The 19489-nt window shown below is 39.1% G+C and overlaps 1 protein-coding gene and 1 long non-coding RNA gene across 3 annotated transcripts in view; both read right to left on the reverse strand.

The window, feature by feature from the left end:
* Positions 1 to 19238, reverse strand: part of LOC145459365 (pre-mRNA-splicing factor 38A-like) — a 78611-nt gene extending 59373 nt beyond the window's left edge. The window contains exon 1 of the mRNA XM_080338018.1: positions 19091 to 19238. The gene's annotated coding sequence lies outside the window, so the exon portion shown is untranslated. The remainder of the gene's footprint in view (positions 1 to 19090) is intronic.
* On the reverse strand, positions 726 to 19095 carry LOC145459396 (uncharacterized). Of its 2 annotated transcripts, XR_013921384.1 has the most exons (4): positions 18382 to 19095; positions 4151 to 4263; positions 2029 to 2134; positions 726 to 1965 (listed from the first exon to the last, which is right to left on the reverse strand). It is a non-coding gene; the product is annotated as an uncharacterized LOC145459396 (long non-coding RNA). The 2 variants fall into 2 exon arrangements; XR_013921383.1 differs by having other exon boundaries at positions 726 to 2134.
* Positions 19239 to 19489: the final 251 nt, after the last annotated feature.

The following is a 19489-nucleotide window of genomic DNA, read 5'->3' on the forward strand; positions in this document are numbered from 1 at the left end:
TCTGGCGTTTGGCCTCTGAGCGGGTTTAACCCCTGTTGACCCTTTGAGAACCCCTGGGTTAGCTCATATGTTGGCTCAAAAAGTTGAACAATTTCACTAGCGGCCTTGTGCTGAATTCGGCTTGACGTTTTCCTGCCAAGTAGCAATTTGGTCGAGAGGCTGTCGCGGACCCAACGAAATCGTCTCGTGAGCCGCACTTTATCAGGGGTTTAAAATCTACGGAATGCATTTAAACCTACACCTAGCTTGAAATCCGCCAAAGAAACATACAATTGTAAAGAACTAATTTCTACTCAACAGTTATAGTATAGGATACGTTGTAAACACTTTGCGCTATTAGTAAACGTTAATAAAAAATATGGAGGACCGTAAAAATGCCATATTGTGTAGCTTTATTTCCAGAAATTAAAGGCATTACTGCACTTGCTTTTATACTTCAACATGTATATGCTATCCGGACAAAAAAACTGACATTAATTATAACTCAAAGTATATGATACTGGGAATTGAAAGTGAAATATATAAATACTACTTCTAAAAGCAGAATATGTATTTCATGTTTTTAGTCCAGAGAGTTTCAAAGGTGGTATGCTAAAACAGCTCTAAAACTAAAAAAGAAAGTAAAAGTCCACTCTTCCAGATTAGGACACACCATGGACATATATGCTAGATTACGATATGACAAGAAAATGCTAGATTGCGAAACATCAGTTTCAAACGTTATGATGAGCCATATACTTTGATTAATTATTTCATATGGGCGAAGGGCGACAATGTGGTGTGAACGGAACCACGCCAACCTTCCACCTAAATTATATTCACCGATACTTTGGTGAAATCATACTGGTCACTCCGTATCCACTGCGCACGAAGCGCGACGAAAATTCTGTGCTTTACTAAACTTTTATGAAAATTAAATGTTAATACTCCGTGAAAACAGCTTCGAAATTCATCAGGCTATCTTTCTGATTGGAAGATTGAACTACTTCTATTTGACAAACTGGAAATAGCGAAAAGTAAGTAAGTAGATCACAAAATATTAAGAAGTAAAAGTAGCAAAAATCAGATCTACTTGAGTAAGTACCAGAAGTAGCAGAAAACTACTTGAGTACTTCGAAAAAGTAGAAGTCCTTCGTTACTGACCACCTCTGTTTACGGGCAATATGTATGTACCCTCAAATTTATAAGTTCGAGCCTAAATCGAAACGCGATTTTATGGCATCATTTGAGTTTATATTAATTCTATTTTTGACGGTTGCGACCAAACATTCTTTTTATGGCTTGCTGTAGCTTAGATTATATTACACAACAAGAAATGTTGTCACACCTGAGTTTTTGAGAGTATGTCTCATAGGTCCCCGGATCGTGTGCCTTCGGACCTACCTGGTGGGGACCGATGATACGACTCGAGTCAAGTCACGACTCGGGTCATCCCAACACTGATGATTTATAGCTTTACTTTTTAACCCAAGTGTCCAAGTTTTTTTTTCAGTACACAATAAATGCTGCCTTCCCTACAGCTTATTTTATTTTAAACTAACCAGAAGAAACCTGACACTGCTTTTTACTGCTGAGATGACGTCCGCTGTGTTAGGTTGGGTACAGCCAAAAGTTGTACATTACTCACTGCCCTAGCGAAGCTATTGCACCACTTCGAAGTCAAATCAAGTGGTGCGTACGCCACAGAAGTTCCTGTCATTCATGATGTCATAAAATCTGGACACAAGAGCATAATTTTAGAATATTATGCAACACATATACCAGAGAGAAATAATCGAAGTTCTGTAGCTGCTGGAAATAAGACAAAATAAGGACGCAAGTCGAAAATAAGGACATTTCTTAGAAATAAGGTCAGTCGAGTTTTCTAAGACATGACCCTTCAAAATAAGGACAAATCTTAGAAATAAGGACGGTATGGCAACCCTGGTTATCGGCCTTGTGAGTGTGTCAATAATCAGTATCGGACTGCAAAAATAAATATCGGTCGGCCTCTAGTTTGCACAACACTGCCAGAATACTTGCTCCCACCTTGAGACTCCCAACAGGCCTGGTCCTGTCAGCCACATCCAAGTTCTTCTACGTCTCATTATTTGTCATTAATTAGCAGAGCTTCAACCGTACACAGAATACATGCCTGAATAGCAAGTTCACATTTAGCAACATATTGTGGAAAAGCATGACGAAAACTCGACTTATTGGGTGAGAGATATTGACAGGTTGAAATAGGTTTTGTATTATGATAGAGCTCCCATCACAATACCTCCTTGACCATCTATTTACTTGCGACCAAATGTTGAGCTTCTGGGTTCTAACCCTGATATTTAATCGACGATTGGCCGTACAATGCCACAGATGCTTTATTCTGGTCGATATTTACAATGTTGCTGAAAATGCACAATTACTGGCAAAATGTTTCGGCCATAATCAACACATCACGTGTCGTCTACTTTGGGATGAAAATGGAATATTTCTGAGTCTTTTTCTTTGGGTAACATTGAACAAATTCTCGCAATTTTGCTACCCATTTTCCTATCACGGCCCCGCTAAACAACCTCAGGCCCACATACGGCGAACGGTAAGGAGCAAGCAATTTTCATCTGTTGCTTTACTCTGATACACCGACTATTCCATATCGTGTTGGATCCATTTCAGCAAATTCTCGTCCGTGAATTTGAGCGGATATTATCAATTTTCAACAAATATTGCGACTGCCGTGCCTTAATGTAGAAAAAAATGCATTGAGACACATTCACAGACATGGATTAGCATGGATTTCGAAAAATTTCCCCAGCTGTAAATTGTATTGAAACTATAGTTGTTGATAAATTTACTGTCAGCGGCGAGGAGTGTACAAGTACTCGATAAAGCAAGCCTGGGCAAAGTGCGGCCCGCGAAAGGTTGCTTGAAATTAAATATATTTAACCTATTTTTAATGTTGCTGTATGGAATAAAACCATAGTATGTATGTATGTATAAACTGACCGCAAATTCGTTTACTATCAAGCATGTTTATTAACATGCCGCAATTACGCAGCCTCTATGTACCTCACATGCGTAATCCAGATTCAAAATAAAGTAAATGTAGCAAATTCTGCCGGTACGATTAAAGTCACAAGAAGCCACCAATCCTTTTTGTTGCCATCGTCACATTACGCATTTTACGATCTGCGTTTCAAATTGTTACGTGATGCGTTTCCAAATCCCTAATTCGTAAAACAAGTCAATCAGTGCCGTGATTTCTTTGCGTCATGATCACCCATAAAGGATATCAAGCTGAACGTTGAAATTTAAAAAAGTTTCGGAGGGGGAGTCAGGAAAAATCCGTTTTTTTTTAGTAGTTAGTGCCGAGCAGGTCGTCATGGTTAAGAAGTATAATTTATGCTACTTCTTTCGAATTTTTCTCGCACTAAGCGCGATTAAGAAAGCATGGTTTATAGAATTAGGCATTTCGACGTAAGCTATTACCGTGCCACGACGCACCAAAACCTATGAAGTTTAGGCCAACGTGGAACTCCATTAAGGCACTGCAATTGCAACTACTGATCAAATTAAGTAAAGGGAAAAAAGTTCGACAGCTGGAAAACCTTGACTGAAAAGTACTGTCCTAATGTTAACCGAAAAGCACGATGTCCAATTGTGCATAGGCAATATTTTGCAGCGTAGAAATACAAATTTGTAATCGTGTGCGTCTTTTAGTTTGGTACGCTTTCACATAGCAGACTAGAGGTCACGAAATAACAACATGTAACGAAGTAATTATATCAAAGGGCTCTTCCAAATATTTCGAAGACAACATCTCACTCGGCTCTGGCGATAAAACAGGAGTACGTGGGCTGCGAGGGATTAAAAATATATAGCAATATATATCCAATTACCAATATTATTTACCGATCGAATCATGAATCTTGGAAAAATTCCGCGCTAGCGCGATTAGGGTATAACATGTTACCAATTATTACCAACATATTTTATGCTCGTCATTTGGCCCGCTGAGTAAAATAACTGCCTACCCCTGTGATTACCTGATCTCCGACTACTCGACTCGAATCATTAGTTACACTCTATTCAGATTTGAGTTCTCTAACGATTGTGCCGAGCCCAATTATTGACGCATCCCCGTAAACCTAATGGCATGAGAAATGGACAGTACCGGTCAGCTGAACTTTTCCAGACAAAACTCTTGAGAAACCATGCACCGCTGTCATGATCGACGGTTGATCACGTTGATCCACCTCAGGAAAACCAAACTCCATGCAATACGTGCTGGAGACAAAAGAATTTCAGTTACCCGCGTGAAATGCATTGCAAGCAACAACGTAAATTTCAAGTCAAGTAGATAGCCTACATGTAGTGTAGATATTCTGATTTCTTAGGGTTGTAATGACTCGAGTCACGATTTTTGGTGATTCGTCTCGACTCAAGTCATTTTTTCATATGCGTAAAATGACTCGATTCGAGTCAATTTGTGTATTGACCCAGCCAGTACTCGAGTCATTGGGCAGGACGTATGACTCTAGACCAGGGGTGGGCAAACTACAGCCCGTGGGCCACATGCGGCCCGCAACACCGTTCTGTGCGGCCTGCGAGAGTCTAACGAAACTCTTTTAAAATATTGATAAAAGGCGTACCAAAAATCGAATTATTGCAAGGACTTGATCAAACTTTTTTTTAGTATATTTCACTATGATAATTCCAAAACTGGGGTGCGGCCCTACCCCCCCTTGGTGGAGTGAAAGCATCTGAAGGGGGCACGAAGCTGAGCTCCACTAAAAAGAATTTCTCATTCACTTCATCATTGTTGCTCTGTATTTAGTCTCAATTTCATACTTGAAAATCTCTCGTGCCATCAAACTATCAGTTCAGTTAAGTTTCCTAGCACCCTGGTTGCGTTTTGTGATATGATGATAAGGGGGCTCGAAATCTTTCCCCATCATAAGGGGGGCGCGTCTTAAAAAGTTTGAGAACCACTGTTGCAAGGTAAATACTTCCTCACTATATGTTTAATTTCTGGCGCGACAGGCCGATCTCAAGGCCAACGAAGTTGGAAAGGTTTCAACTACTAAACATAACAGAAATCCTAAACGAGATTGACATAATTGGGATCACGAGTGGGATTTCATATTGGCCACTCCAGTGTTTGAATTATTTTAGTGATGTGCTGATACAAACGATTCGCGCTTGTCTTAGGTAGACTCGTTCTCTGCAAGCGATGGGGTATTTCTATTTTATCTACACATCGTAGAATAGTGTTTGAAGTTAACATAGTTATGATGCTGTCAGCCTTGTTTGTCGTGGAACTGAACCAAAAGTGGAATAGGTAAATCTATGAACAAATCGCTGCTTACATATTTAAATTTCAATCCTGTTCAAAGAATCGGGACAACCGACTTTCATCTCTATAATTTTGACAAATTGGTTATAGAGGTCGATCAGCTTATGAAATCTCACCACTAAATTTCTGACGTGTGTACGGTATCAACAAAGCAATGTTTTAAATAAGCATCTCCATTACCTCACTATACAATCAAATACCAATATTGCGTTTTGGTTCATAAGCTCAATTTCTTATAGTGCGGCCGCGCATGGGTTTAGATGTTGAATGCGGCCCGCGAGCTCAAAACTTTACCCACCCAGGGGTGTGCAAACTTTACAGCTTGCGGGGCCACATTAAAAATCTGAATCCATTTGCGGGCTGCACTATATTAAGTTGGGATTATTAGCTAAAGCGCAACATCCTTATATAATTATATGGGGACCGGGTAATTACGGAGATGATATCTATAAATATTGTATATATTTAAAACAAATCAAACTATAATTTAATGATAGCATACACGCTTCAGAAACATTGATAAAATTTTCAAGCTGGTCATTAGGATTGTACAAAATTTGGAAAATCTTTAAAATTCTCTGTGATCGTGTCTCCTTCTATCTATAGACTATTGATAATTAAAACAACAATGAGCCTGAAAGAAGCTCACATCAAAGCCGTTAAGATTTCAGGCAAAGCGATTGAAAGTAGCTACGCACCCACCCAAGAATGGGCGTGACATTGACCATAGAACGGTGGGAAGACTAGTAATCAAATACCCACGGCTCGTGATTGGCTAATTGCTATGCTTCACTGATCACGGCTATGCTTGAACGATCATGACAGCAGCAGCTTGCTGATCAGGTGTACAAAGAGTCTGTTACCGGTGGGGATTCTGAAAGCGCATTGTTGGTAGGTTGGCAGATGATGATTCAAGCTTTATTCAGAACATGTTGAGCTACGAAATACATGATGAGCAAACAACAGTTGCTTCACAAAACTTTCACTGTATGACTGCTTTATTGTCAAGGAAGCAGCAGACAATGACTTGGACTCGACTTGCCTCGAGTCAGAACTATAAAAGTGAGACGGAACGTTGTGACCTGGTTTCAACCCTTTGATTCCCAAGATGAGTCAAAACAACTTGACATACAAGTAGAAATGAATATTTGAAAATGACTGCAGTAACTGGTTTCAAAGTGTACAAGAACTATTTCATGTAGAAGTCAAAATTCAAGATTTGGAAATGAGTAGTTTCAAAGAATCACATACTTATCGCAGTTGATCGATATTTCTGAAATTGCAACATTAATCTTCGCGACACGCAAAATAACCAATGACACTATTAATAGATAGGCCTATAGAATTTTTGAAAACAGTCTTACGACCACTTGTCATGACAAATCCACTCAAGTCAAGTCGTGTTGAATTACCCGAAAACTGTGCTGTGTTTAAAAATTGAGTACCCGTAAACTGGGGTAACTTTGGACAATTTCCAACATTTCCGCTATAGATCTTGGAAATGCTAGGGGAGACAAGTTTTGTGTTTTTCAAGGGTCATGGGAGCAAAGATTAGAATTAACTACTCCAAAATCTTCATGATCATAAATAAGTACCTTATATTTTAAAATTATCTGTGTCCAAAGTTACTCACTCAGGTATGTGGGGTACCTTTAGGCAATGTCGTTTTTGGATGTCTTTACACTACATATATTATGAAACCTCGTGAATGAGGCTTATTTGGTAAGAGTTAATGAGAGAAGTGGCTAAAACTGAAAGAAAATAGTAGGCCTACACGTCTGGCCAATTGTATGATTTTTATTCAATCCCCCCCAAAATAAAAAATAAATATAAATAATAGTTTATGAATGCTAATGCCCTTTTATTCATCCCTTATCTCAATTTCCCCTCTTGTCTTCACTAATTGGAACTTATAAATATCATATGGTGATAAGGGGTATACCATGCACTGGCGGTGTCAGCAACAGCAAACATTAAGCATTGTGAGAGAGAGAGAGAGAATTTATTCGGTCCATGAACATTGATAATACACATATAGATAAATACATGTGATGATATTGCTGATTTAAATTATATTGCTGTTCTTTAAAAGTTACACTTTCCCTTTCCTATGTTTTCTGATGCAGTGCTTTTCAACCTTTTTGAGCTTCATTCGCACTTTTTTTGTAAAATAAATTTTATTCGCACAAACTAACCGAATATTGTTATACAGAAAGAAGATGAAAATACAACATTTATTTGATTAGATGTGCAACAAATTAGCTACTATCTATCTTAGGCTATTGAGTGTCTCATTAAACAGGCTAATATTTTCGCTCGTTTTGATTTCAACTATTTCACTAAAACCCTTCAACTAGTGCTTGGATGACCAGGGCTTGAAGTCTGCCCAGCACTCCTATCCAACATAAAGCGTATTTTTCAAGAGTGAAAAATGCTTCAAGCTGGACAAAATCGATTTTGAGAGCTGACAAAAAGGTCTAGGAGGCTCCAGTATGCTGGAAGTGTGAATAACTCACCTGTTTGTGTTGGGGCTTTTGCCTCATGTCTTGGAATATAAGGTCCAAATGATCAAGGAGAGTAGGCACATTTGAGCTCGCTACCTTATGATACGTTGGTCCAACTTTTTTTTGATTTCCCATTTTATGTCTCGCGAGTATGTGGTAATAGCAAATGAACTCACGATCAGTAGTATGCTATGATGTGACGGACATTAGGGCTCTTCAAAAATGACTTTTTTTCTCAAATCGTACTGACTACTTGATCAAATTGTTAGGTTACCTAATCTAAGCCCACACACCAAATTTGGTTCAATTCCAACCAGTAGCCGATTTGCTATTGGAGAAGAAAGTTTCTATTTGTTATAAAAAAATAAAATACTCAAAAATTTGAAAATTTTCTGTTCACCCCATGAAAGTGTTAGGATATCTATTGAAATTATGCTCACCAAATTTGGTTCAATTCCAAACAGTGGAAGTGGAGTTATTGTCGCCGAAAAATTTGGATTTGAATAATATAGTATTTACGGTGGGCACCACTATAATAAATAATTAAAGAGTTGGTCACCGTAAATACTTCATAATCCAAATTTTTCGACGGCCAGAACTCCGCTTCCACTGGTTAAAATTGAACCAAATTTGGTGAACATCGTGGGTGTGTGGGTGCAATAGTTACGGTCCTGGTTGATCAAAAGCTAAAACTCTTAAGTAGATTATTTTCGTCCGCTGCTCCATTCGCGTCGCGAAACACAATTATCAGATCCCCATACTGTGTGATTGGGACTTTAGTGATACTATTGTGGGGAATATTATAATCATTCTAGGCCAGCATCGAACAATTCATTGCTGGACGGGGTACTACTGAGAAGCGAAGAAAGATTTTTCAATATGCATGACGTACTCTGTATGTCTTGTACCAAAACAACTGAAGTTGTGATGTCAGAATATTCAATCAAATGATACAATCAATTCCTGTAACTCTTTCATTATGTACAATGATTTCCAGGCCGGACATTATAAACCCACTTCAAAGATTAATGCGCTTCAATAAATTCTCAATCCATTAAGCTTCGTTGAGGTGGTGCAGTATACCTTCGCCAGAAGTTGCTAATAATTTGCAACTATGACTATTTTTAGCTTACAATAATACGGCCTGCCAAAGTACAGTAAATCTGTACATCAATTTCACTTCATTGCGAGTTCATTGCATACCCTTATCAACGGCATACGACATATGACGCTGCCGGAATACTTGGTTACTTCAGCAATATCTTCCAGTTATTATATGCTTGAAATTATTTCAGTTTCTTTTAGCCGTATTCTTGTTGTTGTCATTAGAGTCAATCCATGTCAGTTCTCCTGGCCACTGTAACCACTACCTCGGAATTTTATGAAAATTGGTATGCTTACAGTACTTCATTTTCTGATTTGAGAAAAGTACATATTTTAAAAATCGGTCAAATAGAATAGAAGATATTGCCCTCCAAAAATTGCTGTTTTTGAAATCGCTCAAGCGGAAAAAATGCTAAAAATTTAGACATGTCATTTAAATTTGCCATATTTTGGTCAAATTAGGGGTGTTGAGGGTGATACTTTCAAACTTGGTCATTTACACCCTACTTGCATAGCTTGACCTGTGACCCCATGATTTTGTTCGCACTTTCAGAAATCACTCACACGTGACTGCATTTTCAATTGCAAATATCTCTTGCTGACCAGGTGGTAACACCAAGTTTGAGGTGTCGTTGGAAAGCTCATGTAAAGGACTTCTGAAATCAACAATATTACTAGTGGGGAATTGATCGAAACAATCCAAAAATTTGTTGTAAGACAGTCTTTAAAAAGTTGTCACGTTTTTGAAAATTTTTACTATGACACATTCATAACAGGCTGCAAGCCTATTGATTAACTCTAGTATTTCTAGTATAAGTTCCGTTTTGGAAGCTGGTTCTCACAAAAAGGTTCTCGACTACCAAAAACAAAAATAGATCATATTCTATCAATTGAAAATTGGATATGTCAAAAAAAAAATTTAATCTCAATGTTGAAGCAAAGCTTGTCAAGGTTTTCAAGGTGATGAGATGCCAGAATTAGTGGAGATGGCAGACAAATAAAGTGAAAAATTGTAATGAAGCAACTTTCGAAAATATAATATAAAAAGAAAAATCAATAAACCAAATTCATCAAGAGCTCAAATCATTCGAGTCCTAACAATGGCTCCAGAAAATCTCAAAATTTTTGAGCAAATGAAAGGTTGGTGAGAGATGCCAACGAGCAAGAAAAAGACAATGAAGTTTGTTCTTTGCCAGCACCACGAAAAGGAAATTAACGTTCAGAAGAAACTAGGAACTAACATGCATATAACATGTTTCAATCTAAATTCCCATCTTACACTCATAAAACAAACTCTGTAGAATACCTAATTTCACTTTTATTCTATCTGTCAATTACTTTGTATGAAGGGTAATCGGTATAATTCAAACAGATCACATAGAATGTGTTGACAATAATTTTAAAAAGATTTCTAAGAACGTAAGGGAATTTTGCTGCACAGTTGGAGTTGAATAAACAATACTTTGAAGCAGATATCAGAATACTGGATGTGTCCTAGATGCTTCTACACTAACTCACCATTTTGGTCTTAATTGAGAGCTAGTCCAATATTTAAATCAGGGTTTCGCTGTTTAAACAGGGCCTTTAATTCTTTCAGAGTACATAAAAGTTGATGTTTTTCATGATACACATTCTTTTTAATGCCAACTCGGTATTTCATTCCTATCATCATCCTGCTACATTCGTTATTTAAAAAAAATTACAATCTTTTGAATTCTTTCCTCCTTTTCGTGGTGGTGGCAAAGAATATCCATTGTCTTTTTCCTAACTCTTTGGCATCTCTCACCATCCTTTCAATTATTCAAAAATTTTTTCTTCTTCACCAATGTTACTGGAGCCATTGTTAGGACTCGAATTTTTGGAGATCTTGTTGAATTTGAGTCACAGTACTTCTTTTTCCAAACCTGATTCATTTCTATTTTTCAATTTGTCTGGCTCTACTAATTCAACTTCAAATACCCTGACAACTTTGCTTTACAATTGAGATTTATTTTTGAATTTTTTGTCTTGTCCCATTTTTAATTAATATAATAATAAAACATTTTGAATTATTGATGATTTCTGCTTTTGGTAATGGAAAAACTTTTGTGACAACCAGCTTCCAAAACAGAACTTATTTCACGAATATTCATGCTACAAATATAAGACTGACACCTGTTATGTTAAGTAAAATTGCAACAATTTTCAAAAACTCAAAAATTTTTTCAGGACTGTTTCACAACGAATTTTTCAAATGTTTCGATTAATTCTCCACTAATATTATTGTTGATTTCAAAAGTCCTTTACAAGAGCTTTCCAACGACACCTCACACTTGGTGATACCACCTGGTCAGCAAGAGATATTTGAAATTGAAAATGCCGTCACGCGTGAGTGATTTCTGTGCTACAAACAAAATCATGGGGTCACCGGTCAAACTATGCAACCCCATGTGTCAAAAAACGGGTAAGAGAATGAAGTAGGACGTGAATGGCCAGGTATCAAATTATCACCTGCAATACCCTTAATTTGACGTAAATATTGCAAATTCAAATTAAATGTATAAATTTTATACATTTTTTCCGCTTAAGTGATTACAAAAACAGCAATTTTTGAACGGTCATATCTTCGATTCTAGTTGACCGATTTTGATGAAATTTGTTCTTCTGAAATCAGAAATTGAAGTTTTCTATGCATGCCAATTTTCATGAAAAACTGAAAAATTGGTTACATTTTTCCGTTTTTCTGGTGAACTCGACATGGAGTTACTCCATAGCCAGTAGAAAAAGCCACTGTTTCGATTTCTACGTGCTGACTTCATACGTGCCACTACGTATAATCAGGGTCGGATGAAAAGCTTTGTAGCTATGTAGCCTACGTATAATTAGATAACACGAATATATTTTTAGCGAATAACATAAGAAATATAACTGAACTTACATTAATTCTGAAATTTTCTAAATAGATCTGTGGCCCACCTCAAAACTCTCTGTGGCCCACCAGTGGGCCATGGCACACCCTCTGAGAACCCCTGCTCTAGAGAAACTTGATTCGCGATATAATACTACGAAGCAAATTCCAACAACCGTGTTTCCATTCCTCACAGCGCATTCGCAGGGTTGGTGCTAATATATTACTAAAACGAAGTAAGCATAGAAATATGCCAACTTAAACCATCGTTAGAGCCACTGCTTTATAGGCTTATAACTTTACTCATCTGACGGTTATGTTTTGGCACCGCATTTTATCAGCCGTTTATTGACCAAAACTTACCTGTCTTCACGTGACCAAACGCAGAAAAGGCTGGCCTCGAAATGAATGAGTCTCATAGACGTGAACTCGCTTGTTGCAGATCGCTAGTAACTACAGTAGCTAATCCCAACGGTCTTCAACCATGTTTTCCAGAAAAACCAGTCGGACTATTATTATCATGAATTCTCATGATAAAGCTTATTCGCTCCAGTACCCAACACCGTGACCCTATTTGTAAAATCTATCTCAGGATTTTTGCAATAAATTCAACAAATATTACATACATATTAACACATAGCTCTGGCACCGTGTCGACCCAAAATTATATCTTTTGCAGTCCATACTTTAATAATCTTTTGAAGGGGTAAGATTTGCGTTACAGTAACCTGCAAATGTGAGTCTGTGATGATATTATTTACTACTATCCTCGTGCCTCGCCCTAATCGAACAGGTATTACGGAAGTATGATGATTGTTTAGCGAAAGTAAGCAGAAAGTCAATTTAACGTCATTTTCCTAGCCTGTCGCAGGCTCAGACGGGCTGATATACTGTATGTCCAGGCGCGTATCCAGAGCGCGAAAAAGGGGGGGGGGGTTTGCGTTACGAATTTGGCTATTATGACGTCATCATTTCGATCACTCGTCTCCACGCCATGCCGAATATTTACGATATATTGTAGTTTATTAATAAAAAGAGATTTGCGGTGAGTGGGAGATGTACGAATACGATACAGACATTGCCTGAAAATCGCGTTTTTTTACGGTATGATCGAAAGAAATTCGTAAATGCTCACATTTAGTCATGAGCCGGCAAACGCCGCCCGTCTCCAAGCGCCTAGTTCCGGCCAGAGATGCGCGATTTTGTCAGGTTTTGACGATATTAAGCGCACGGCCGGTAGTATCGCAGCGGACGAACAAGCGCGGTAGCATAAACGAGGGCGATCGCGATCGCCACAGAGAGGTGTGGTGTGAACAGTGTACGTCGTACACGAATGTGTGCTTTTCGATGGCTTTACTAGCCGCACGGCTGAGCGTGTAGTACGCGCGAAGATAATTAGACCTTAATTGCAAGCACGCAAGTCAGTCAATTAATACATAGTACACACTGGGATAATAACTTGATCGACGGAGACACTTGTCAGCCGATATAATTAGGTTAACTTTACTACTAGGCCTACTCAATTTTCCTGTTCAGCGACAACACAGGCCTGTATTTGGACGACGGCAAGCCACCTAACAATCGGGAACGCGGATCGCTAGGCTTGTATTTTGAAATGTGACTGTCAATCGTGGGCCATTTCTCGCCAATAATCGCAAGGACAATGTGGATTTGAGAACAGCATTGTTGTACCGGTGCCGCCGTGTCTGCGTCTCGCTGATCAATCAACACGCCGTGCAATTCTTAATTAGGATTTCAAGGCGAGCAGGTTCAGCGAATTCGCGAGCGATGTTGATTGCCGACAACTTCGTCTTTGCAATTACGTATCGCGTCGGCCAATTAGATTAGATTTTCCTAAAATGCGTCTCTCGTTTTAGCAAGGCGAGAGAGAAATCGAGGGAAGAAAGTTGAGAACCTCAGCAACTGCCACAGCTCAAATGTAGCTGTACAAGAGCAGAATTCGTATGGAATTAGCGAAATATAATGACTTATTTGATCCTTTCGACTAATTCGGCGCATAATTCCAATATTTTGTAGGGGTTTTAGTCCCCTTAAATAACATTAGGACGCCATATTCGCCTTCTCATACGTAAAAACGAATATGTTAAACTAATAAATTAGCAAATATTACAGGCTATATTTGACATCAAATTTTAGGATTTTGAAAAGGGGAGGTTCCGACCCCCTAAAACCCCCCCTGGATACGCCACTGTGTATGTCTGCCAATACACCAGCTTCCAAACCAAGCTTTTGATTACGTAATTATTATAGAGCGAAAATATTAATTCACTAACGGCTAGTGGTGCGTCGTAACTTAAACAAGTTTTTACAATTGAGTCGCAACAACAAAAGTTATATTGCCGTTGAATTTCCAATAAGGTATATTTGAATTATTCCAGGCCAGAAAAATTGACAATTATTATTTACGATTTTCATTCGCACTCATATGGGATTTTCATTCGCATTGTTCGCACCACCTTCGTCGTTCGCACTCATCCGAGATTTTCATTCCCACTGTTCGCACCATGCTCATCATGCCCTGCAATTTATTTCATTCGCACAGGTGCGAACCATCACACAGGTTGAAAAGCACTGCTCTGATGGATATATTTATTGTAATTTACAATATCCCACATTCAGCAAGTACATCTTCAAGAGTATGTGATAAGTTTTCGAAGTAGCTTGCACTCGATTACAATCTCTCGGCTTATAGACTGCCCATTTCTTCATATTTTGACAAACTCCTAATTTATTAACCTTGTCATTCGATTTTAAAAAGCCATAAGGCCGGTCATAACGAATATAGTAGACGATACACTTTGAAACAGAGTAAGCAGCCACTTTCCGGAGCTCTAAATATCACATTTTTCACTGTCCAAAGTTACCCCGTTCTGATAAAATTTGACCGGATAACTTCAGACATTAGATTTTCCTATATTGATCTAAGGGTGAGCCCAGTGAGATTTTTGCCATGGATTAAGACTAGTTAGACCAGGGGTCGCCAACTCAAAATGGGTCGCGGGCCACTTTTGAAATTTCGTAGCGGCCGCGGGCCGCAAGTATTCAATATCGATATAAACTACGCAACAACGTTTTAAAACTCAACGTCAGTCCAAAGCCGTGCTAACTGACATAGACAATGGGCATAGTGACCACAAAAGAAGTAATATTTTATTAAAGGAATACAAATACAACAAAAAAAATCATTATCATCAAGTTCATTTTATTTTTGAGCTCTGAGCTGTGCATGATACCTGGAAACGCTGTCCTGCCACCAAGGAATCGATATTGGGGCTAGCGAGAAACGTTACTAGCTGAAAGACCATCTCCACATTAAGCTTTACCTTGCAGGGAAGCCCTAAGCCAGTGGTTCTTAAACTTTTTATACACGCCCCCTTTATGATACTGAGAAATCTCGCTCCCCTTTACCGTCATATCACAAAGTGCAACCAGAATGCTAGCAATCTCAACGGATAGTTTGATGGCATGGAAGGCTATGATTGTTAATTGATGAGGGTGTTCTATTATATGAATTCCGGACTATACACAAAATATGAACTTGCTGTATATCGCGCCAAGCGCGAAATTTTTTTTCCAGTTGACCACAGCTCCGCGTCCCCTTCAGATGCTTTCACACCCCCACAAGAGGGACGCGCCCTCCAGTTTGAGAACCACGGCCCTATGCCGTTTTCCGAACGTTTCGGTCTCGGCAGTGTCGGGGCCATTGCACGTCAAGGCAATAGGCCCAGCTCATTCATATCAGTTAGTTATTGTCCCTTGATGGAATGCTGTTGACATCGCCAAAGCCAAAGCTAATGACGAATAATGATGTTGGGCATCGGAGAATAGCCGTATTTTGAAACAACAACAATGTGTTGAAACTGTAGTCAATTTCAGGATTTCAAAATAGTTTTCTTAGCTTTCTTCTGAAATTTCAAATCAAGTCACGGGCCGCAAAATATGACCTCGCGGGCCGCGTGTTGGTGACCCCTGAGTTAGAGGATAGAGGTATCTGCTGCCAAGTTTTGAATCTATGAATCGCATGCTAGTGATGTTTGGTTGTAAGAAGTTAAACGGCTATAAATTTTGATGAAATTGGTCCCTGCCATTAATTTATCCATGTTGCGTCAAGTTTATCTGGACGCAATTGTAAAAACTGAATACGACGCACTACTAATCGTAGCTCTCACAAGCCTTGGTAATTAATATTCACGCACTCTAATTATTACGTGACCAAGAGCCTGGTTTGGAAGCTGGTGTGGTGATGGCGGTATAGGGATCACTACAATCTCCATAGTGGCAGACATACAGTAGGCCTATATGGCCTATATCAGCCCGTCTGAGCCTGAGACCCGCTGGGAAAATGACGTTAGATTGACTTTCTGCTCTCTTTAGCTAAACAATCATCATATTCTGTATATCATGCATTCCCGTAAAATCGTAGCATACAACTGTAATATTAAAAAATTAATTCCTTTTCATTGGTGAGGCTCGGGACGCGTGATGCCAGAAAAACTGAGATTTTGGTGGTAGTCTGAAAGCTGCTTTATCGTTATTAAACTGTCATGAATTCTCAAGTTAGATTGAGCTAAAGAGTAGAACACGCAGTACGGTATCGTGAGTTCTTTGCTATTATCATAAACTTGCGAGACAGAAGTTGGAGTAACGTATCATCAGGTAGCGAGCTCTAATGTGCCTACTCTCCTTGATTGTTTTGCACCTTATGTTCCAAAGAAATAAAGCAAAAGCCTCAAAACAAACCTGCGGGCTTTTTCATCCTCTCGACAAACTGGAGCCTCGCGGTACCTTTGTGTCAGCTCTAAAATACAATTTCTGCCAGCAAGCATTTTTCACTCGTGAAAAATACGCTGTATATTGGATAGGAGTGCAGAAAAGATTTCAAGACCTGGCGATGCAATCCCTCAGTAGACGTTTTGGTACAAAGTCCCAACAACATTGTTTGGCCGAGAAGGGTTTTTGTGAAATATTTGAAAGCAAAACGAGCGAAAAAAATGCCAAATGCCTTTTTAATGAGACACTTGATAGCTTAAGCTACATAGTAACCAATTTGTTGAAGAGCACTGTCGTAGACTAAGATGTGAATGAGTTTGCAATTTCAGGCGACAGTATGCTGTGTAGTACCACCAATGTATATTGTATATGCTATGTTCAGTAGCAATATTGCTATGTTTAGTAGCAAATAAATTTATTGCTGACAAAAAATAACAAACACACAGTTTATGATTGTAGCAAAAGAGTCAATGCTTATAATTATTTTCGATTAGTAGCATATAACTGTAAAATGACCACTGATAATTACAGTTGGCAGCAGCATTCAATCCCGCACAAGATGCATTGAATATTAAAGGAAGCGGTATAGAAGGATATCACAAGGCCAGCAAATTCGGCGCTTCTTCGATATACGCCCCAGATCGAAACAGTGCTCCCCGTGACACCAACAAATGTTTCACATGAACACAATAAAATTTATAAACGTCAAAATAAATTGTTTTTTTGCCTTTGTTGTGGAAGGGGGATATTATGGTTGTAGGAGAGGGGATATTAGGACTGGGGAGGGAGGATTTTAGGGTTGAGTAGAGGGGGATATTAGAGTTTGAGAGGGGGGATATTAGGGTTCGAGGAATGATAGATATTAGGGTTGGGAAAAGGGATATTAGGGTTGGAGGAGAGGGGGATATTAGGGTTGGGGAGGGGGGACATTGGGGTTAGGGGATGGGTTTAGAGCTGTGTTAGGGTTAGGAAATGGGGATATTAGGGTTGGAGGAGAGGGGGATATTAGGGTTGGGGAGGGGGGACATTAGGGTTAAGAAATGGGGATATTAGGGTTGGAGGAGAGGGGGATATTAGGGTTGGGGAGGGGGGACATTAGGGTTAGGGGATGGGTTTGGAGTTAGGGTTAGAGCTGTGTTAGGGTTAGGAAATGGGGATATTAGGGTTGGAAGAGAGGGGGATATTAGGGTTGAGGAGGGGGATATTAGGGTTAGGATTTAGAGTTAGGGTTAGAGCTGTGTTAGGGTAACCCAAGAATAGGTTTGGAGTGCGGGATACGATATTCCACACTCTCCCGACCATAATATCCCCAACCCTAATCTTGGGATATCCTAACACCAACTTTGACCCTAACCCACCTCCAACCCTAATATCCCCCTTCCCCAGCTCTAATCCTGGAATACCCTAACACAACCCTAATATCCACCTACCCCCAACCATAATCTCCCCCAACCCCGATATCCCCGACCCTAACCCCAACTTTGACCCTAACCCACATCCAACTCTAATATCCGTCTCTCCACAGGCAAAAAACAATTTATTTTGACGATTATAAAATTTTATCGTGTTCATGGGAAACACTTGCTGGTTTCATGTGAAACACTGTTTCGATCTGGGGCGTATATCGAAGAAGCGCCGCAAATTCTAGGGTATTTCAACTTTTAACCACTCGGGCAAGCTAACATAGTGCATGAATAAAATCAACACTGTCGACTAATTCTGACGGTCCAGAGGAGACGAAGCAATAATGATAATTGGCTTACGTGTCAAGTTTTTGCCAATCCACACTTCGTACACTATACATGTCCATTGTCCATGGTGAACACTAATTGGTGGTGGACATGAAAGCAAGCACTTCTCAATGTTTACAACCTGACCAAACCAAAATAACGACAGCAATTGTTTTTGAACTATTCTACAGACTACAGAGATTTCTGAGCCGGTTATTATTTGCAAATCTGGTCTGACAAAGCATACTTCTCACATATCGTTCGTTCGAGCAGAGCAAATGTTTCCCGAGATTACATTGGCTATCAAAAATCGCACTGCCAACAGTATTGTGAACGAAGCAGTACGGTAATAATTTTCAAATTAATAGAATAAAACTGTTAAATTACCACCACTCCATATTCAATAGCACAGTTACAAGATACATATTCAATAGCACAGTCACAAGATACATAATACATTGAAAATTAAACTGCGCAGCATGAAAAGGCAAAGTCAAAGCGGTTTACTGAGAGAGCTGCAGCCGAGCGGAGCATATTGATAAATTACGATTCAAGCCGATATACACATGTCGACGGGAAACTCGACTAAGATTGGCTTATGGTCATGAAGAATCACTGCATGGCTCCATCAACAACAACTATATACCGTAACTCATGGACTATATTTCTACAGGCACTACAGCGGTGGCAACAGCAAAAAAATGATGTATTCTTGACTGCTAACACAAGATTAGAAAAGTACCGGTAATCGCCCAGGCCAATGTGGGTGTCTGATTCCAAAGACTACCGCAAGTCGTTTCGACACCTTTCTTTACATCTTTTCATTGTATCGAATTTTTTGGAATTAGATTGTCGTCAGTTAATACTCCATACAATAACAACAAAATCAAAACTGAAAAGTACGTACATTTTACAACATTATGTTATTAGTAATCTGATACTCAATTCTGACCGTTAAATTCACATGAAGAACATGACATTGACAATAACCTGAAACTGAACTCGGTCAAAAACCGATCTTAAAAACTGATAGGAAAGGATAGCATACTGTAACCGCTCGGCTCCGGAGCCATAATGACTCCGGGCTATCTGGTTGCGAGACCAGTCATGCGTAGGCTAGCATGCGGTATGCGGATTGGAT

This window comes from Botryllus schlosseri, chromosome 16, assembly GCF_051294905.1.
Source record: "Botryllus schlosseri isolate E-star chromosome 16, Bs_hap1, whole genome shotgun sequence".
Lineage (NCBI taxonomy): Eukaryota > Metazoa > Chordata > Ascidiacea > Stolidobranchia > Styelidae > Botryllus > Botryllus schlosseri.